The 22,656-nt window shown below is 43.6% G+C and overlaps 1 pseudogene; it reads left to right on the top strand.

The window, feature by feature from the left end:
• Positions 1–3,732: 3,732 nt before the first annotated feature.
• Positions 3,733–7,379, top strand: LOC122562426 (immunoglobulin lambda-1 light chain-like; annotated as a pseudogene).
• Positions 7,380–22,656: the final 15,277 nt, after the last annotated feature.

Below are 22,656 nucleotides of genomic sequence, written 5' to 3'. Positions count from 1 at the left end.
GTATAGAGTGTGTGGATCCGCTGATCAGGTGTTTCAGTTTCTATTGTAGTTCTTTAGCCAGTTTGTGTGATGGTGCCACACAACACGATGAGGTTATTCCAAATGAGACCTGGGGCTTTGTCTCCACAGCTGTGAGATTGGTAAGGATGAGTCAAGAATGCTTTCCCCTCTTGTTGGTTCTCTCACCACCTGCCACAGACCCATCTGGCATCTACATCCTTTTGGACCTGACCAACTCAATCTGCAGTACAGCTGCCGAGCCAAAGTTGGTGGTGGACATAGGTATGCCCCACCCACTGTACATTTTGTGCTCTTGCCATCCTCAGTGCTACCTCTAAATATTCTTCAACTTTGAGGAGTAGCGATTCATCAGCTGAGGAAAGATGGGACATTGTAATCAGCAGGAGGTTTCTTTACCCATGTTTAACTTGAAGCCATGAGCATCCACGGGGTGCAGAGTCAATGTAGAGGCCTCCCAGGGCAGCTCCCTCCCGAATGCATACCACTTTGCTGCCACCTCTGCTGGTCAGTCCTATTGATGGGACAGGGCATATCCAGGGATGATGATGGTAGTGTCTGGGAAGTTGCATGTAAATGACTATGGCAATGGCAGGCTGTTGCATGACCATTCTGTGAGACAACTCTCCCAATTTTGGCACTGGCCAGCAGATGTCAGTAAGGAGACCATTGCAGGGTCAACAGGGTTGTTTCTGCCATTGTCTTTTCCATTGCCTAGGTGGAATCCAGGTGATCCACTCGGTTTCACTTCTTCGTTGAGACTATGTAGAGATTGGTGCAATTGAATGGCTTACTAAGCCATTTCAGAGGGAAATTGAACAGCAAGCACATTGCTGTGGGTCTGGAGTCACATGTATGCCAGAACAGGTGAAGATGGCAGTTTTCCTTCCTCGAAGGACATTCATGAAACAGATGGGGTTTTCAGAAATTATGGCTATCAATAGGGTGATATTAAAAAAAAGAGTCCAAACACTACTCTCCTAGCCTCCATAGAGGAAGGAGGAAAATGATTGAACAATTCATTTAACCACCCCTTCCCTTCCTCTAGCTTGATGAGAGGTATGATATAGGGAAGCACTAAGGATCAGATGACCTTGATGTGCATGCATACCAGTTCCTTAAGGTGCCAGGACAGGTGAATAAAGTGGTTAAGAAGGCACATGGAATATTTGCCTTTGTCAGTTAAGGCTTTGAGTTTAAGAGCAGCAATGTTATGCTGGCACTGTATAGAACATTAGGGTATTGTGTGCATTGTGGAGTCCTTGTTGCAGGCCAGATGTGATAAACCTGGAGAAGGTGCAGGGATTTACCAGGATGTTGACTGTGCTGGAGAATTTCAGTTATGAAGACAGATTGGACAGTGCAGGATTATTATGTATTAAGCAGGATAGATTGCCAAAGCACATAGTTGAGTTGCTTAAAATTATGAGGAGTTTTGTGAAAAATATCCATATTGACGTGCATCTTTGGGAATTAGCAACAGTAAGTACAGAATGGCATTAATTGTATGTTGGTAGAATCTCTGAGGATTTGATGGTTAAAAAAAACATAACCTTTATATTTAAGAAAAGTAGAAGAAAGAAATAAGGAATTCCAGGCCTGTGAACCTAACTTCAGTAATGATGTTATTAGGAACTCAAGAACGTCGGGATGATGGACAACTTTGATGCTTGAGCAAGGACATGAGAGAGAGAGAAAGTAATGTGACTAAATGTGATGTTATTAACATTGATGAGAAAAGTGATGGTAAAAATCTGGGATCTTCCTATTCAGAGAGCCGTGAGTGTCTTTATAAATGAATGACAGTAAGTTAACTTGCGGGCACAACGGGCAGTTGGGAAGGCACGTGGTATGTTAACATTTATTGGCAAGGGATTTGAGTTTTAGACCAAATAATTTTTGCCACACTTATCAAAGACATTATTGATGCCACAGCTGGAGAACTGTGTGCATACTGTGCCTCCTTACTTAAAGAAGCCCATGTTTGCTCCAGAGAGGGCCGATCAAACGTTCACTAGACTCGCTCCTTGAGCAGACTCTGACTATATTCAGTGCAGTTTATAGGACTAAAAGATATTTTCATTGCAACATATAAATCGTTAATGCTTACAAAATGCTTCACATGGCAAAGGAATCGGGGTTCACACTCTTGAAAATGGTGTCCTCGGAGAGCTTTCAAGGGAGACGTTCGATCATTGTTTAACCTGAAGGTTACGACGCCAGAAGGGGTGAAGAAGGGACCTTCATGGAATCGCCATTCGATGTAGGAACTGAAACAATGCTATTAATGCCAGGCTGCATGGCAAATCATTTACCAATCAAACAAACTCACCAAATCCCTTTGGGTGCCCAACGATGTTCTGTTGTGGACAAGTTTTATTTAATATCTTTGTGATTTGGAGCACAGAATAAAGAAAATATTTATAACATTGCAATTGAACGCCAAATGTCAAATTCCACAGCCAAACAGAGCAATCCAATGCATGATTTGAATGCATTTTATAACTGTGTAGCTGTTTAGCAGATGAAATGCAATATTGGTAAATTTAAACTCGGATAAAGAATCGAGTAACGGGCTATTAATTACTAATGAATAAAAGTGCCGAGAATGAACGGCCATCTATTCGACAATAAATGGATTCGATATCAATATCACTTGCTGCTCGTGAACGCAAATGAGAATTTACTATGCATTAGTGGAAAAATATTGGGCAAGAAATAATGCGATACTCTTGCCATCTTAAACATCATCGGTAAAGGCATGCTTAGAATGCTGTACACAGTTCTGTTTGCCATGATCCAGTTGTGACAATATTAAACGAATGCGCCGATAATCGAGCTTTACTGTTTCAAAATCTGAGACAAAGGATTGATTTTGGGTTAATCCTAATTTTAACCCTTCAAATCGTTAAATTGAGCAATTTGCTGACTCACTTATTCACGACAAAAGCATTTCACATCTTACTTGCACGAGCAGAAACATTGTTTATTGGCAAACACTTATTGTTTGACAAATGACAGAGCAAAAACGTGTTGCTGGAAAAGCCCAGCAGGTCAGGCAGCAGGAGGAGGGACTTGCCTCCCTACCTTTTATCTTAGCCTGCTTGGCACACTTTCCTCATTCCTGAAGAAGGGCTCATGCCCGAAACGTCGATAGTACTGGAGAAGCACAGCAGGTCTGACAACACGTGTGGAGAAGAATAACAGAGATATCATTTCACATTCTTTGGAACTGAAGAAGTCTCTGGACTAGAAACGTTAAATCTGTTTCTGACATCGTTTATTGTTGCTTGTTTCGAGGATTAAAATCCAATTTAGCAAGATAGAGCGCACAGAACACACGTTGGGAGAGTGGTAAGGCTTTTGGCAAGTTGATTTTAGCTTCTATAGAAAGGTCACGAAATGAAATGTGGATCCATTTCCTCGTTCCACGATATTTCCTGCACTGATATAGACATTTTCTGTTTAGTCTTGGAATTTCCGCAACCGCTGCATTTTGCTTTTCTATAACCTTTCTTGTATTTGCTGTTCGCTGAAGGGATTTTGAGATTGTCTTTGGCTTTCAGAGACTGATTGGGTGAGATGAAAATATTAATTTGCATAACAGCAGAGGGCAACACCTTCTTGGTGTCCGATCTGATTAAAAGAGTGAACCTTTCAGGTACTGAATACATCTGGTTAAACAGCTCACAGTGCCTGATTAAACTTTTCAGCATGTCTGACTGGGCACGTCTTACGGTTGTTTTCTGTTTCTGCCTTGCAGGTGGGTGTTCTCACATTTAGATTTACTGTGAAATCCATTTTGTGGAGATTGTTCGAGGTGATCTTTCCAATGCGTATATATTCAATAGTTTCAATAATTGATCAAAGTACACAGCAGTAAGGTTCCTGATGCTTGTTTTTTTTCCTCCAGTTTCGAGCGCAGAGATTGCGGTAAACCAACCGCTTTCAAAATCGACCTCCCCCCGGAGGGACCGTCCAGATTAGTTACACTCCGTCTGGTGCCTCCTTAGGAAGCGCCACCATTCATTGATATCAACAGAAATCTGGAAATGCTCCTCGGTATCTGCTTAAACACTGGGTCAGCAGCAGCACGAACAGAGCCTCAGGTGTTCCAGACCGGTTTTCGGGCTCTGTCTCCGGCAACACAGGAACGTTAAGTATCAGTAACTTTGAATCGGGGGACGCCGCGGACTATTACTGTGCCATATGGAAGAACAACATCTACTTCTTCGGCACAGGCACCAAGCTGAGTGTGGGCAGTGAGTAAAACCCCTTTTCCTGTAGAGTTCAAAACTTGATTCCGTTTAAGAGCAAAATACTATGAAGATCTACATTTTACTTTGCAACAGTTGTAACATATTGTTCACAATACAATATAAATTGTTTCCAAACTATATAGAGCTGCCTATTGACTGGTTAAGAACTGCGTCCTGTACCTTTATAAGGCTTTATGCTTAGGGTTTGTCCTGTATTGAGCGGCTTTACAGCGGCCAGAAGAACAATTGGCGCCATAGTCTCTGTGTCAGTGGACGGGAAAATATTTAAGAAACCAAAAAAGCAGAAATTGCTGGAGAAACTCCCAGCAGGTCCAATAGCGTGTGTGGAGAGAAAGCAGAGTTGACGCTTTCAGTCCGATGACTCTTCATCAGAACTGGACTGCAAACGTTAACTTTGCTTTCTCTCCACAGATGATGCCAGACCTGCTAGGTTTCCCCAGGAATTTGTGTTTTTGTTTCAGATCTTCAGAATCCTTTGTTATTTTTAGTGAAAATTTTAGAACACTTTATTTCTGTTCCGCCATTCTCGTCGGGAAACACGAGGAGTGGATCCTCGAGCTGTGATGAAGCCGAGTTGAATATTTTTGTATCCGGGCAATTTAGTAGTTTACTAAAAGCTGCAGTAACGATTTTCATAAGTAAATGATGCTGTCCAGCGCCAACTGATTGACGAAGCGAGAAAGGTCAACCCATATAAACTCCCACTTCAGAACACAAGGGGCAATGGAAAGTCAAAAATGGTAACTTTAGCTTAAAATAAAACAAAGAGCTGCGGATTATGGAATTCTGAATCAAAAACGGAAATTGCTGGAGAAAGTCAGCAGGTCGGCAGCATCTGTAGAGATAGCGGTTGGGAACAGGTAACTTTAGCCGTCAGCGTTCTTAGCTCCCTTAACTTGCTTAGCGGCGACTACTGTTGTAGTGAATCTAGCGACTTTGAGTTATAACGGAAGTTCAGTTCGAAAGTGTGGAATGCAGATGCTGTAGATAGGAGTCGAGAGTGTGGTTCTGGCACCAAATGTCGATTCTCCTGCTCCTCCGATGCTGCCTGACCGGCTGTGCTTTTGCAGCACCACACCCTCGACGTTTGTTGCGTGTTGGCGAATTGGCGGACTAAATGGAAAACGGTAAATTCTCAAAGCGGTCCACCAATAAGGCAAGACTACTTCTCTGAAGAAGCCTATGCGAATTGCAATGGAATTCGCTGGCCTTAATTGCAGTCAACAATCAGGTGCACGATCACATCGTTTTATTGGACTTGGATTATTGACATCGTCAGATGGTCCAGTGCAATTAGAATGTGTACTACAAATAGAGATTCCCTGTTATCTCGCCTGTTGGAGTCTGATCTCAGCTGCTGGTGATTTCGGTATCAGTGAGCAGAGAAGGCCGATTCCGAATCAAAATCTATGCAGCATTAGGGAAATTGGGAATATTTAATAGATTGAAATAATAGACATGGCTTCTCACAATATCTCTGCAAAGTAATCCTTGCTCGAGGAGATCCAGGTATATAAACCTCATATTCAAGCAACAAGAGTGCGCATTGGTGAGATTTCGATCTTGGTGACAGAGTAAAACAACTGCTAATGGGCGGGCAGCCTGTTTACACTTTTCTGTTGATACTTCTGCTGACGTTATTACTTCTTATGCGCCCCATTCTTTCACAGCACGTGTACGCTGTGGAGGGGGTAGAGCTGGTGTAAAAGGGAGGGTTTACCTAGAGTTAAAAACAGCTGCAGCGAATTAACGGCGATATAGTTCCAGTACAGGGAGGGGTATGCTTTGGAAGAGAACTTGCAGGTGGCGGTATCCCCATGCGCCTGCTTTCTTTATCCTCCCAGTTAGCAGAGATTTCGGATTTGGAAGGTATATTTGTCAGAGCCTTAGTGAGTTGCTGCAATGCATCGTGGACATGTTTAATCTGCTGGATGGCGTGCCAGGCAAATGGGCTGCTTTGTCTGGGATAATAACGAGTTTGGAGAATTCGGTAGAAAGTGCATTTGAATGACCGATCAGTCTTGGGGAATCAGGAAGTGCGTTATTCTACCACTGTCCTGCTCTTGTAGCCATTTTAAGTACATGGCTGGAATAGTTCTGTTTCCCGGCAATGATGACCATCAAATATCGATAGCGGAGTTATAATGTGATGGAAATGTCATTGACTATCAAGAAGAGATGAGAGTTGAGTATTAGTCAACTGTCGTACATTATCAAAGGTTGATCGAACCACTTGTAATAAAACCGATTACAATTTCTTCACGTTAGCAAATCAAAGCAACTTTAACATACGTTCTTTTTTCATATTATCAATACTATTTCTAATCGTAGAGGGCACGTTGGTATCTTGTTGTAGAGCCATGGCAGGTGTATAAAGTGTCATCAGCAGCTATGCCAAGATGCTCCTTTTGTTCTTCAAGGGATGCCGTTACAAAATGAAACAGACGTATACTCTATGTAAACTTAGTCAGACCTATTGCAATACTCCAGCCTCCCATTAAAAATCAATATGATTTCGTCAGACTGAAACAAACCGATCTCTCATGTTCAGTCCTTCTTGGATTAAATAGCACATTTAAATGCACGCAAAACGAAGTGAACTATTCATTACATTCCGTGATTGACATAATTTAAATTGTATTGTCTTGGAAGAAATCTACTGCTTAAAAATGCAGTCCCTTAAGTCATTTGAACCCAATTTATTTTAAACAGGTCCGCGGGAACCATCAGTTTCCCTCCTTCCGCCTTCATCGGTTCAAATCACAGAGAAGAACACGGCGACCCTGGTGTGTTTGGTGAGAGATTTTAACCCGGGCGCTGTGGAGATTGAGTGGACGGTAGATGGCAGTGTCAAGGGGAACGGTGTAGAGACCAGTCAGGTTTGGCAGGAGACGGACAACACGTTCAGTGTGAGCAGCTATCTGACTCTGTCAGCCTCAGAGTGGAACTTACACAAGCGTTACTCCTGTGGGGTTAAACATGAGACTCAGCCAACTCCGTTTCGGACAAGTATCTCGAGATCGAGCTGTATGTGATTTCGGAAGCTCCACTTGTCTCAATTGAGAAAGCTTGTTTATTCCTGTTCATACCTCCCATGCAACAATACGGTAGAAATCATTTGTATTTCCGTCAATTTTTTAAAAAGCTCATCGCGCTGGAAACTTCCGTTTGTAAAAGTAACCGCTTTAACTGAAATACCAATGATTATTAGCTTGCATCTATACATCTGAATGAAAGACAGGAACAATGTGATTGTGTCTTAAGTATTGAAGCATTATGAATCTATCCCATCACAGCAGTTTAATAAAAAAATTGATCGAACGTTGAATTCATTTCAGCATCTTTCATTTCTGTCAAAATGGGTCAAATCTATTTTGATTTCAGTACTTTAAGACTCCCGGAAGTAAATGGTGCAAAGTGCTCAACAGTCAGAAGAAACATACTGTTCCGAATGGTCCGAAAGAGTACCTGTCATTTCGTGCGTGTGTGTGTGCGTGTGCGTGTCTGTGTGTTGTTAGTGTGTGAGAGAGATTTCATGTGTAAGACTGATGGCGATTGTGAGTATGTGTATCTATGTATGCATACATAAGAAGAGAAGTCTTATGTTTCTCGTAGGATGTAATGTCCGAGGATTTTCGCATTCAACCAAGGAAGACAAAGTATTCGACAAACGGAGAGGAAATCCATAGAGAGTAGTGGAGAAAAGCATGAGTTATTGAATAAACAGATTTAACGGCTCTGAATGTAACTAATTTAAGAAAGAATAATGAAAATGAAGGAGCGCACATGTTGGACAAAGAAGGTAAAACCAGAGTAGAGAAAAACAATCCAAGCCATTAAATAAATAACAGGGAACAATTTCAAGATTGAGAAACTTAAAGAATCGCTGTTTTAAGTGTGTCAAAATTTAGAGGGACTGGGATAATCTTCAATGTAAATCGTTGTTGATGAATATGTCAATGGGGAAGACAGAGTCCGCTCATGGACGGGGGCTTAAACCGGGGAGTCCTATTTTCATTAAGCGGGTGACAGAGGGTTGGGACCAAGAAATATTTTTATAATCTTGAATCCTTCATTGTGATAACAGCATGCTACACACAGTTGTCTAGACTATATCAGGGACAGTCACGCTGATATTCTGCTCATATAACGAGGAGATTGCCCATTGTAAGTCTCATCAGGGCCTATATATCACGAAATAGGGCAGAATGAATCCTATTTTCCTGGTGACCCAGGTTTGATTTAAGGAGTAAGATACATCATTACACTTTCAGATGTGCAGCCTGCACATTGTCCCTCCTTCTCCTAAGACTAATGCTGCCTTGTTTGGGACAAATGAGTTGCTTCATGTGAAGGGAAAAGAAATCTGGGATTTTTGGTTTTGATATCTAGGCCAGCTTTTATTACCAACTCTAATTGCCTTTGAGAATGTGATGTGGGCAACGTTATTCAACTACTGTGGACGAATGCTGTGATGAGGAGGTTCCAGGATTTTGACCCAGGACTGGGATAACACTACTATCATAGGGCAAGCCAGACAGAGAACAGCCAGGGAATTCCTAGAGGCATGGCATTCATCCACAAACTCCATCAACAAACACATCGACCTGGACCCAATATACCAACCACTACAGCAGACAGCTGAAACTGACAACCGGAAGCGGCAGGGACAGACCACTATAAACACCGGAGGAAACATCAAAGAAGCGCTTCGCAGGAGGCTCCCAAGCACTGATAATGTCGCCTAGCCAGGGGACGAAACGTTTGCAACAAAAACTTCCAGCTCGGCGAACAGAACCACAACAACGAGCACCCGAGCTACAAATCTTCGCACAAACTTTGAATTTTGACCCAGTATCACTGAAGGAATGGCAATATATTTCCAAGTCGGGATGGTGAGTGGCTTGGGGGGATGGGAGGGGGGGAAGAGGGGAGGGGTGTGGAGGGAATTTGTAGATGGTGGTTTTCCTGTGCATATGTTGCCCTTGTCCTTTTTGAAGCTAGTAGTGGTGAGTTTGGAAGGTGCTGTTGAATGAGGCTCGTGAACGTCTCTAAAGTATTTTGTAAATGGCACACACGGGTGCTACTGAGAGCCCATGTTAGTGGAAGTGAATGTTTGCAGATGTAGGACTAATCAAGCAGGCTGCTTTGTTCTGAGTAGTTTTATGCTTCTTGAATGTTACATGTATTGTAGCACATTGCCTGTCCTTACACACCAAAACAATTTCCCCCAGAGGCTGTCTAGCTTCTTGCTTTTCCCCATTATATGTTCATCAGCCTTATATTCCAGAGACCTCCCCAATCTGGCAAAATGTCATCACAGTCTGGCTATGATGGAAGATTGTAATGAAGACCCTTCCACACCCCTCAGGTGAAGTATATGAGATCTCAGTCCGAGATTGTTTCATTGAATCTTATAATAATTCAAACAGATCACACTGTTTATGTTAATCACAGAAACTGGCAGTTCCCCTCATTTACATAGAATACACCATCATTACCATCCCATCGTGGGTTCGGACTTTTTTTCCCTTAGGCTCTTAACCAGACATTTCATTTTTAAAAGCTCCTACATTGTTTACGATCTATAATTCGAAATCAAATAGCAACTGACAGCCCTATGCAAGATATTAATCACCTCTGTTGTGTCCTAATGCACTACCCTTAACTGACGTAATTTTCTTTTCCTTTTCATTGACTATTTGAATCAGATGCACAATCAAGCCGATCAGTCCAGATCTACTATGTTTGAATGATTTTCATGAATGCAAGTTTGTCACTAATTGATATTCAAAAAAAGTCTTGCTGTCAAAGCAACATCCCCTGCCATTTGTATACTGTACAGATTATTTGGTAGATGCTCATTAGTTGTAGCAATCTAATTCACCAGTTTCCAATGTCAGATGGTCGTGGATAGCACATTGTCCATGCTCCTCCTTGTCCTACTGATGCATTCTTGTTTATGGTAAAGGGCTTATTCATAAAGAGAAAAAAATATCTGCCCAACCTTTCTCCACAACGTTTTCAAGACCTAATCACCCAGTTCCACTGTCTATTGAGGATTGTGAGTGACAACTCACATATAGCTTCAGAGTAATTGCAATCAAATTGGAAACATTTTCCAAGTAAATGCGATCCCTGTTTGCTATCCTTTCGAACAAGTACTTCCCCATCTACAGAAGAGTGCTTTTTAAACAAAATCATTCATGGGACGTGTGCGTAGCTGTCTGGCCAGCATTTATTACCCATCCCTTATTGCCTTGAGAGGTGGTGAGCTGCATTCATCAACCATTGTGGTCTATGTGCTCTCTTGAAAGTTTGTGGTGTGGCGAGTAGATGCCAGGATTTTGATCTGATGACAGTGAAAGAACGATGATATTTTTCCAAGTTACAATTGTGATGAGCTTGGAGAGGAGCTTGCAGGTCGTGGTGTTCCCATATATGTACTGCCCTTGCCCTTTTTAAAAGGAAGTAGACTTATGTTTGGAAGGTGCTGTGAAAGTACTTTTGTTGGGTTTCTACAGTGCACATTTTGGATAATACACACCGCTGCTATTGAGATTTGGTGGTGGAGGGAATGAATGCTTTTGAATGGGATGCCAGTTAAGCAGGCTGCTATCTTCTGGACGATTTCAAGCTTCTTTAGTCTTGTTAGAGCTGCATGTGGTGAATATTCAGTCACACTCCTGACTTGTGAACTGTAGTTGATAAACAGGTTTTGGAGAGTCAGGGGATAAGTAATCGCTACAGTTTTCCTAGCCTCTGACCTGCTCTTGTAGACTCTGTAATTATGTGGTGAGTCCAGCTAACTTTCTTGTCAATGGTAGCACCCAGGATGTTGATAGTGAGGAATTCAGTGATGACAACACCATTGAATATCAAGGGTCAGAAGCTAACTCGTCTCTTATTGGAAATGGTCATTGCCTGGCGTTTTTGTATCTTGAATATTACTTGCCACTTATCAGCCCAAGTCAGGATATGTGCAGACCTTGTTCCATTTGGTTAAAAATCACACAACACCAGGTTATAGTCCAACAGGTTTAATTGGAAGCACACTAGCTTTCGGAGCGACGCTCCTTCATCAGGTGATAGTGGAAGGCTCGATCGTAACACAGAATTTATAGCAAAAATTTACAGTGTGATGGAACTGAAATTATACATTGAAAAATTGATTGTCTGTTAAGCCTTTCATCTGTTAGAATACAGTGATAGTTTCACTTCTTTCATGTGTAAATCACAAAGCCTTTTTTTAAAGTTGCATCCTCGGGTTAGCTGTTAATAATGGTGATAGCTAGACAATACGTTGAAGGTGTTAACCCCCTGTGTTCTCTGTCTATGCAATGATGTTTAGATTGATTCTAATCTAAAAAGTGAGATAAAAGGGTTTTACATAAATTCATGCAGTTTTTGAGCTCAGAGTTCTAAATGAATGCATGCAGTTTTTGAGCAAAGTCCAATGTAATTCTGCAAGTACAAATTCACCCCACAAAATATATGTGTGCATGTGGGTCTTTGTCTGTCTGCGTGTGTGTGTGTGTGTCTGTTTGGGTTGGGGGTTGTGAATGTGAGAAAGTGTGTGCGTGTGTAGTGAGTGCAGAGTGTCTTAGGTCTGTGAGGGGGTGCATGTGTGAATGTAGGAGTGTATGTGTCTATAAGGGTGTGTATGGGTGTCTGTGTGCGCGTCTGTGTGTACCAGTGTCCGTCTGTATGTGAGAGTGTGTGTGTAGGAATATCTATGTGTGTGTGTAGTGCAATGGTGATCACCTGTAATGTGACATGAACTCAAGGTCCCGGTTGAGGCCCTCCCTATGGGTACCAAACTTACCTATCAGCCTCTGCTCGGCCACTTTTCTCTGCTGCCTGTCCCGAAGTCCACCTTGGAGGATGGTCACCCAAAGGTCCGAGGCTGAATGTCCTGGAGCACTGAAGTGTTCCCCAACTGGGGAACCCTCCTGTCTGTTGATTGTTGTGCGGTGCCCATTCATCCGTTGCCGTAGCACTACACAGACACACACACAGATGGACAAAGACCCACATACACGCATATATTTTGTGGGGTGAATTTGTACTTGTAGAGTTACATTGGACTTTGCTCAAAAACTACATGCATTCATGTAGAAATCTGAGCTCAAAAACTGCATGAATTTATGTAAAACTCTGTTATCTCACTTTTTAGATTAGAATCAATCTAAACATCATGGCATAGACAGAGAACACAGGGGGTTAACACCTTCAACGTATTGTCTAGCTATCACCATTGTTAACAGCTAACCCGAGGATGCAACTTTAAAAAAAGGCTTTGTGATTTACACATGAAAGAAGTGAAACTATCACTGTATTCTAACAGATGAAAGGCTTAACAGACAATCAATTTTTCAATGTATAATTTCAGTTCCATCACACTGTAAATTTTTGCTATAAATTCTGTGTTACGATCGAGCCCTCCACTATCACCTGATGAAGGAGCGTCGCTCCGAAAGCTAGTGTGCTTCCAATCAAACCTGTTGGACTAAACCTGGTGTTGTGTGAGTTTTAACTTTATACACCCCAGTCCAACACCGGCATCTCCAAATCATTGTTGCATTTGAACATGGACTGCTTCAGTATCTGAAAAGTTGCGAATGGTGCTGAACGTCGTGCAGTGATCAGCTAGCATGCCCACTTCCGACCTTATGATGGGGGGAAGATCATTGAGAAAACAGCTGACGATGGTTGTGCCTAGAACATTACTATGAGGAACTCCTGCAGGGCTGCCCTGGAGCTGAGATAACTGACCTCGATGTTGGCAATGTTTGTTGTTCCAAGACTCCAGTGTTTGTGGTATGTTCCTATGGCGGGCAAATCTTGAGGATACAGTGGCAGAGATCGTGTGTATGATGTCCGAGCAGGACCCTTTGGCTCAGAATAATACGGAATGGTGTTCATCACTATATCATCATTGCCTTTGAGCTTGTCTGCATTCTAGACTTAATTGCTCTACATTGGTTTTTAAGTTCTTCTCAATATGCTATTTGCTTTTATAACGCTTGTAGTTAATTTTCTTGCCTATGCTGTCTTCAAATGAGGATACCCTCTCTAAACAGATAAGTTGTTTGATGGCATTCAGCTGTGTTCCCAGATGACAATGCTTGGTGGTTTATATTTGTCTTGGAAAACAGGCGACTGAATTGGTTTCGTTTTTGTCAAACTGATGTGTAGTCTAAAGAGCTGCCTCACCTCTGAAAAAATATTTCTTTCATATATTGCAGGACTGACTGGCTATAAGTCAGGGGAGAAAGTGAGGTCTGCAGATGCTGGAGATCAGAGCTGCAAATGTGTTGCTGGAAAAGCGCAGCAGGTCAGGCAGCATCCAGGGAACAGGAGAATCGACGTTTCGGGCACAAGCCCTTCTTCAGGAACCCAATTCCTGAAGAAGGGCTTGTGCCCGAAACGTCGATTCTCCTGTTCCCTGGATGCTGCCTGACCTGCTGCGCTTTTCCAGCAACACATTTGCAGCAGTGGCTATAAGTCAGGCCAGTGCAATCGATATTGAAGAGAATTGACTGTGTGACGATGCTGCTCCTATAACAAGAGTATGCTGAGCTTAGTTTTCTTTTTTAGAGAGGTTATTAAAGAGAACAGACTCGGAAATGTCTGTGGTTGAATGGTTTCAGGGTCAATTTGATTATAGCTAACAGATACTGCCTCGGACAGAGGGTTTTCAAGTTTAAAAAACCTTGTGCAATGAAACGGGAGGGGCCAGGTCTCGCAGCTCGGCTAACTCTGGCCTGTTTTGACTTTTTAACAGCAGTGTGAAAAAAACTGCTGGACTCTAAGAATCAGTTCCAGACTGGTACTCTCTCTCTGACATCTCTCCTATCATACTCTATATTTCATTTTACCTTTTGTGCCAAGAGATGTCTTTTGTGGATTCTTGCAAGTTATTGGAACAGCATCATTAAATTGGGATAATTTTATGCCACACTCGTTTGAAAGTCTCGACGTCAAGGGCTGTCACTCTCACTTCACCTCTGCAATTCAGCTCTTCTGTTCATATTTGAACTTAGGCTGTAATGAGGTCAGAAGCTGAATGGCCGTGGCAGAAGCTAAAGTGGGCATCACTGAAAGCACCGTGGTGACATCTTCCATCACTTTACTGATGATTGAGAATAGACTGAGAGGGCGTACGTGGCTGGGTTAGATCTGTCCTGCATTTTATATACAAGACACACTTGGGCAATTTTCTGCATTGTCGGGTGTAAGTCAGTGCTGTGATTCTATTAGAAAAGCTTCGATAGGGATGTGGCAAGCTCTGGAACATGAATCTTCAGTACTAGTGCCAGAATATTATTTCGGCTTTTGCCCGTGGCTTTTGCAGTATCCAGTGTTTCCAAAGGTTTATTGATATCACATGGAGTGATTCGAATTGGCTGAAGACTGGTACCTGCTATGCTTGGGGACCACTGAAGCAGGTGGATCATCCACTCTGTTTGAAGATTGGTGCAAAGTCTTCAGCCCTATCTTTCACACTTCTATGCTGGGCTCTTCCATCATTGAGAACGGGGATATTTGTGGACGCTCCTCCTGCTCCAGTGAGTTGTTTAATCGTGTACCATCATTCTCGACTGGATGTGGGAGAACTTAGATCTGATCTGTTGGTTAGCTCTGTCTATCACTTACTGCTTATGCTGTTTGGCGTGTAAATAGTCCTGTTGCTGGCTTCACCAGATTGGCACATCATCTTCAGTTATGCCTGGTCCTGCTCCTGGCATGCCCTCCTGCATTCTCGATTGAACGAGAGTTAATCACCTGGCTTGATTGTACTGGATGAATGGGAGCTACGCCGGGACATGAGGTTACAGATTGTGCTGGAGTACAGTTCTGCTGCCCACAGAACTCCATGGATGCCCAGTGCTGAGTCGCTACACCTGCCTGAAGTCTGGTTCATTTAACACAGCGATAGTGCCACACAACACGATGAGGTTGTCTCAGTCTCCACAGCTGTCAGATTGGTAAGGATGAGTCAAATATATTTTCCTTCTTATTGGACCCCTCACCACCTGCGACAGACCCATCTGGCATCTACATCCTTTTGGACCTGACCAACTCGATATGTAGAGCCACAGTTGGTGGTTGACATAGGTATGCCACACCCACAGTACATGTCATGCCTTTGTCATCTTCAGTGCTACTTCTAAATATTCTTCAACTTTGAGAAGTACCGATTCATCAGCTGAGGAAAGATGGGACATTGTAATCAGCAGGAGGTTCCTTTACCCATGTCTAACTTGAAGCCATGAGCATCCACGGGGTGCAGAGTCAATGTAGAGGCCTCCCAGGGCAGCTCCCTCCCAAATGCATACCACTGTGCTGCCAGCTCTGCCGGTCTGTCCTGCTGATGCGACAGGACATATCCAGGGATGATGATGGTGGTGTCTGGGAAGTTGCATGTAAATGAATATGGCAATGGCAGGCTGTTGCGTAACCATTCTGTGAGACAACTCTCCAAATTTTGGGGGAGTTTATCTGGCCAGCAGATGTCAGATAAGGAAACCATTGCAGGGTCAACAGGGCTGTTTCTGCCATTGTCTTTTCCAGTGCCTCGGTTGAATCCAGGTGATCCACACGGTTTCATTTCTTCTTTGAGACTATGCAGAGATTAGTACTATTGAATGGCTTACTAAACAATTTCAGAGGGAAATTGAACAGCAAGCACATTGCTGTGGGTCTGGAGTCACATGTAGGCCAGAGCAGGTAAAGATGGCAGTTTTTCTTCTTTGAAGGACATTCATGAAACAGATGGTGCTTTCAGAAATTATGGCTATCAACAGGGTGATATAAAAGAAAAGAATCCAAGCACCACTCTTCTGGCCTCCATAGAGGAAGGACGAAATTGATTGAATAATTCATTTATCCGCTCCTTCCCTTCCTCCAGTTTAATGAAAGGTACGATATTTGTAAGCACTAAGGGTCAGAAGGCATTGATGTGCATGCATGCCAGTCCCTTACGGTGCCAGGAAAAGTGAATAAAGTGGTTAAGAAGGCAGATGGAATACTTGCCTTTGTTAGTGAAGGCATTGAGTTCAAGAGCAGCAAGATAACACTGGCTCTGTTTAGAACATTTTGCTAGATTACAGCTAGGGTATTGTGTGCATTGTGGAATCCTTGTTGCAGGACAGCTGCGATAAACCTCCTCCCACCCTGCCCTCTGTAAAAACGCCATCCCATATGAGAAAGGTAGAAGAAAGAAATAAGGAATTCCAGGCCTGTGAACCTATCCAGTAATAATGTTATTAGGAGCACAAGAATGTCGGGATGATGGACACTACCTAGACTACACCTCCTCCCACCCTGCCCCCTGTAAAAACGCCATTCCATATTCCCAATTCCTTTGTCTCCACCGCATCTGCTCCCAGGAGGACCAGTTCCAATACTGAACAACCCAGATGGCCTCCTTCTTCAAAGACCACAATTTCCCCCCAGACGTAATCAACGATGCTCTCCACTGCATCTCCTCCACTTCCCGCTCCTCCGCCCTTGAGCCCCGCCCCTCCAATCGCCACCAGGGCAGAACCCTACTGGTCCTCACCACCAACCCACCAACTTCCATATACATCGTATCATCCATCATCATTTCTGCCACCTCCAAACTACCCTACCACCAGGGATATATTTCCCTCCCCTCCCCTATCAGCGTTCCAAAAAGACCACTCCCTCCGTGACTCCCTCCACACCCCCCACCAACCCAATCTCCACTCCAGGCACCTTCCCCTGCAACCGCAAGAAATGCAAAACTTGCGCCCACACCTGCCCCCTTACTTCCCTCCAAGGCCCCAAGGGATCCTTCCATATCTACCACAAATTCACCTGCACCTCCACACTCATCATTTACTGCATCCGCTGCACCCGATGTGGCCTCCTCTATATTGGGGAGACAGGCCGCCTACTTGCGGAATGTTTCAGAGAAAACCTCTGGGATACCTGGACCAACCAACCCAACCACCCCGTGGCTCAACACTTCAACTCCCCCTCCCACTCCACCAAGGACATGCAGGTCCTTGGACTCCTCCATCGCCAGACCATAGCAACACGACGGCTGGAGGAAGAGCGCCTCATCTTCTGCCTAGGAACCCTCCAAACACAAAGGATGAACTCAGATTTCCCCAGTTTCCTCATTTCTCCTCCCCCCACCTTGTCTCAGTCCCAACCCTCGAATTCCTAACCTGCAATCTTCTTCCTGACCTCTCCGCCCCCACCCCCACTCCAGCCTATCTCCCTCACCTTATCACCCTCACCTTAACCTCCTTCCACCTATCGCATTTTCAACGTCCCTCCCCCAAGTCCCTCCTCCCTACCTTTTATCTTAGCCTGCTTGGCATACTTTCCTGAAGAAGGGCTCATGCCCGAAACGTCGATTCTCCTGCTCCTTGGATGCTGCCTGACCTGCTGCGTTTTTCCAGCAACACATTTTCAACTTTGATGCTTGGGCAAGGACATGAGTGAGAGAACTACTGTGACTAAATGTGATGTTAACATTTATTTGAATTTTAGACCAGAGAACTTTTCCTATTCAGAGAGCCGTGAGTGTCTTTATAAATGAATGACAGTAAGTTAACTTGCAGGCACAACGGGCAGTAGGTAAGGCAAGTGGTATGTTAACATTTATTGGCAAGGGATTTGAGTTTTAGACCAAAGAATTTTTGCCACACTTATCAAAGACACTATTGATGCCACAGCTGGAGAACTGTGGGCATACTGTGCCTCCTCACTTAAAGAAGCACATGTTTGCTCCAGAGAGGGCCGATCAAACGTTCACTAGACTCGCTCCTTGAGTAGACTCTGACTATATTCAGTGCAGTTTATAGAATAAAGATTTTTTCATTGCAAAACATAGATTGTTAATGCTCGCAAAATGCTTCACATGGCAAAGGAATCGGGGTTCACACTCTTGAAAATGGTGTTCTTGGAGAGCTTTCAAGGGAGACGTTCGATCATTGTTTAACCTAAAGATTACCACACCCTAAGCAAGGCGCTAGAAGGAGTGAAGGAGGGAGCTTCATGGTAGTCGCAGTCGATGTGGGAATTGAAACAGTGCTATTAATGCCAGGTTGCATGGCAAACCACTTACCAGCCAAATGAACTCACCAAATCCCTTCAGGTGCCCAACGACCTTCTGTTGAGGACAAGCTTTATTTAATATCTTTGTGATTTGGAGCACGGAATTAAGAAAATATTATAACATTGCAAGTAATCGCCAAATATCAAATTCCAAAGCCAAACAGAGCAATCCAATGCATGATTTGAATGCAGATGAAATGCACATTGGTAAATTTAAAATCGGATAAACAATCGAAAAACGGGCTATTAGTTACTAACGAATAAAAGAAGTGCAGAGAATGAACAGCCATCTATTCGACAATAAATGGATTCGATTTCAATATCACTTTTTGTCCGTGAGCGCAAACGAGAATTTACTATAAATTAGTGGAAAAATATTGGTCAAGATATAATGGGATACTTTTGCCATTTTAAAAATCATCGGTAAAGCCGTGCTTAGAATACTGTACACAGTTCCGCTTGCCATGATCCAGTTGGGACTAAAATTAATCAAATGCCGATAATCGAGCTTCACTATTTCAAAACCTGAGAGAAAGGATTGGGTTAGGATTAATCCTAATTTCAACCCTTCAAACCATGAAATCAAGCAATTTGCTTACTGAGTATTATTCATGACAATACATTTCACATCTTACTTGCACAGCAGAAACATTGTTTATTGGCAAACACTTATTGTTTAATAGATGTCAGAACAAGAATAATTTAATTATATCAATTTAAATCCCTAAACACAGGCTCACGTACAGACATATTCACAAATAAGGCAGACAAAAGACCGTGGCTTGACGCAAACTTTATGTGTGAAAATACATAGTCAGGGAAAACAAAATTCTGAACATCAAAACTTCACGTAACAAGAGTGTGCTAAGTTCTCTGTCACAGATCTTTTGATTGTAGCAATGATGCCAAACTGTTGCCTGTACGGAGGTTGTGTTCAATTTGATCAGTTGCATGTAGATTTTTCTTAATGTTAGAATTGTTTCGTTTACTTTCTTTTATTGTCCATTCTGTTTTCTGCTTCTTCACTCTGGATGGTTTATGCTGCGCTGGTCCAACCAATCTGGAGCAAACTGCAGCTTGACCAATCCAAGCATTGTGATCAGGTAGTTATACTTTATATCAAAACCTCTGGTGTTGCAGGGTCTCAGTCAGGTAAGAATCTCGCTGCATCAAGAACAACATTGTACTGCCAAAACAAAAACACTTGATACTTCAGGTTGCAAAGCACTTATTTGTTAGTCAGTTGCAAAACGGAGACTGACTTCAATTCCGTTATATAGAGCAAACAGGAAAAAAAATATGTGGGTCCTTACATGCCTACATCCTTGAAATGATAAAACATTATTGTTAAATGTAGTCATGATTTAAAGTCGCTGGTGTTGAACTGAGGTGCACAAAGTTAAAAATCACACAACGTCATGTTATCGTCCAACAGGTTTATTTGGAAGCACCAACTTTTTGAGTGTTGCTCCTTCAATCACCTGATAAAGGAGCCGCACTCCGAAAGCTAGTGCTTCCAAATAAACCTGTTGGACTGTAACCTGGTGTTGTGGAACTTTTAACTTTGTTAAATGTATTTCACCATCAAGCAAGTATAAAATTGAGCACATAAAAATTGCATTTAACTACCCTCACTCTTTCCTGACGCACGTCCGAAACAAAGTTTGTCATTTACTTGTAAATTTTTAAACTGTTCCAGCATCTGCAGTCATTGTTTTTACCTAGTTAATTTTAACCCTACTGCAAATCCTCTTGCAAGGATGCCTGCCTTGAAGAAGTTTTCCTCCTCTCTCTACAAGAATCTCAGGGAGTCCCTCTCCCACTGCAACTCCCAGGTCATTTCCTCTGCCCTGAATCTCCTCATTTCCCCTTCCCCCACCTCACCCCAGTTCCAAACTTCCAGCTCAGCACTGTCCCCATGACTTGTCCTGACTTGTGAAACTTGAAAGGGTTCAGAAAAAATTTACAAGGATGTTGCCAGAGTTGGAGGACCTGAGCTACAGGGAGAGGCTGAACAGGCTGGGGCTGTTTTCCCTGGAGCGTCGGAGGCTGAGGGGTGACCTTATAGAGGTTTACAAAATTATGAGGGGCATGGATAGGATACATAGGCAAATTCTTTTCCCTGGGGTCGGGGAGTCCAGAACTAGAGGGCATAGGTTTAGGGTGAGAGGGGAAAGATATAAAAGAGACCTATGGGGCAACCTTTTCACGCAAAGGGTGGTACGTGTATGGAATGAGCTACCAGAGGATGTGATGGACTCTGGTACAATTGCAGCATTTAAGAGGCATTTGGATGGGTATATGAATAGGTTTGGTTGGAGGGATATGGGCCAGGTGCTGGCAGGTGGGACTAGATTGGGTTGGGATATTTGGTCAGCTTGGACGGGTTGGATCGAAGGGTCTGTTTCCATGCTGTACATCTCTATGACTCTATGACTATGACCTGTCTATCTTCTTTTCCACCTATCCACTCCACCCCCCCTCCCCCCGACCTATCACCTTCATCCCCTCCCCCACTCACCTATTGTACTCTATGCCACTTTCTCCTCACCCCCACCCTCCTCTCACTTATCTCTCCACCCTTCAGGCTCTCTGCCTGTATTCCTGATGAAGGGCTTTTGCCCGAAACGTCGATTTTACTGCTCCTCGGATGCTGCCTGAACTGCTGTGCTCTTCAGCAGCACTAATCCAGAATCTGGTTTCCAGAATCTGCAGTCATTGCTTTCACCTGTCCCAGGAAAGCACATTCCTAGTAATTCATTTGATCTGCCACTTAATCTATACGTAATCTATTCAGGCAATGTGAATCTTTTTCTTATTTTAAATGGTTGAGCCAATGTGCTCCATTAGATCCTCTGAATGACTATGGCATTTTGACAGGGTTTGCATATGAATTTTGTTTTCTTCACACTCCAAATGAGGTGCAGAGAGTCGATGGCTCAGTTGGTATCTTCTGTACTGTATGATTCTATGACTCCATACTTAAAAGTTGACAGTTTAAACGTCCGTGTGGATGGTACCTCGTTTAACAAAATTGATCTGTCTTAAACCTAATGCTCGCCTTGTTATTAATTGTTATCTGTAAAATCCACCCAGCAGAGGGAATCATTCAATTTGTTTTTGATTTAATAGCAGGAATTATCCTATGAAATGCAGTAAAAAGCAAGATGTGCAGTCATCAAGATTTTAATCTTCATTCTTTTTTTCTCTGGAGGGTCAATGGCGCAGAATATCTGTTGAATGCTCTTTGAGCTGTAGCTTTCCACTGGGCAGACCAAGCACTCGGCCCGGACAGCATGGTTGTCAGATGGTCTTTTGAGGGTGACAGGGTGAAGTTTGTGGTTTATGCTGGCTTTTCGTTAGAAACTCGGAAGTGAATCCAGGTGTTTAAAACAGAACAGTTCGGTAAATGGTCATCCAGACTAGCAGGGAGACATTGAGGTCTGCAGATGCTGGAGATCAGAGTTGGAGTGTGTTACTGGAAAAGCACTGCAGGTCAGGAAGCATGCAAAGAGCAGGAAAATCGACGTTTCGGGCCGGAGCCCGCCATCAGGAATGAGGCTGAGAGCCTCGGGAATGGAGAGATAAATGGAAGAGGGTTGGGGCTGTGGCGAAGGTAGCTGAGTGTGCAATTGGTGGATGGTGGTGGGGGTAAAGGTGATGGGTCGGAGGGGAGGGTGGAGCGGATAGGTGGGAAGGAAGATTAACAGGTGGGACAATTTCAGTTGCACTTTCAGACATGTCATTTATTGTATCCGTTGCTCTCGATGCAGTCTCCTCTACACTGGGTGACTGGACACCTTCGCGCAGAGCGCTTTAGAAAACATCACCGGGACACCCACATCAATCAACCCCATCACCCTGTGGCCGAACATTTCAACTCCCCCTCCCACGGTGCCGAGGACACGCAGGTCCTGCGCCTCCTTCATCGCCACTCTCACCCAAGCCTGGAGGAAGAATGCCTTATATTCCGCCTCGGGACCCTTCAACTCCAGGGCATCAATGTGGACTTCACCAATTTCCTCATTTCCCCTCACCCCACCTTACCCCAGTTCCAACCTTCCAGCTCAGCACAGCCCTCATGACCTGCCCGACTATCACCATCACTCCCACCTCCGTCCACCTCCTAGCTACCTTCCCCCCAGCCACACCCCCTCCCATTTACCTCTCCACAGCCAGGGCTCTCAGCCTCATTCCTGATGAAGGGCTCCGCCCGAAACGTCGATATTTCTGCTCTTCGGATGCTGCCTGACCTGCTGTG

Source organism: Chiloscyllium plagiosum, unplaced genomic scaffold, assembly GCF_037043375.1.
Source record: "Chiloscyllium plagiosum isolate Xiang-an unplaced genomic scaffold, Cpla_swu_hap1 HiC_scaffold_24, whole genome shotgun sequence".
Classification (NCBI taxonomy): Eukaryota; Metazoa; Chordata; class Chondrichthyes; order Orectolobiformes; family Hemiscylliidae; genus Chiloscyllium; species Chiloscyllium plagiosum.
Note: the sequence above shows the minus strand (reverse complement) of the source record. Positions and strands in the feature narration are given on the sequence as shown.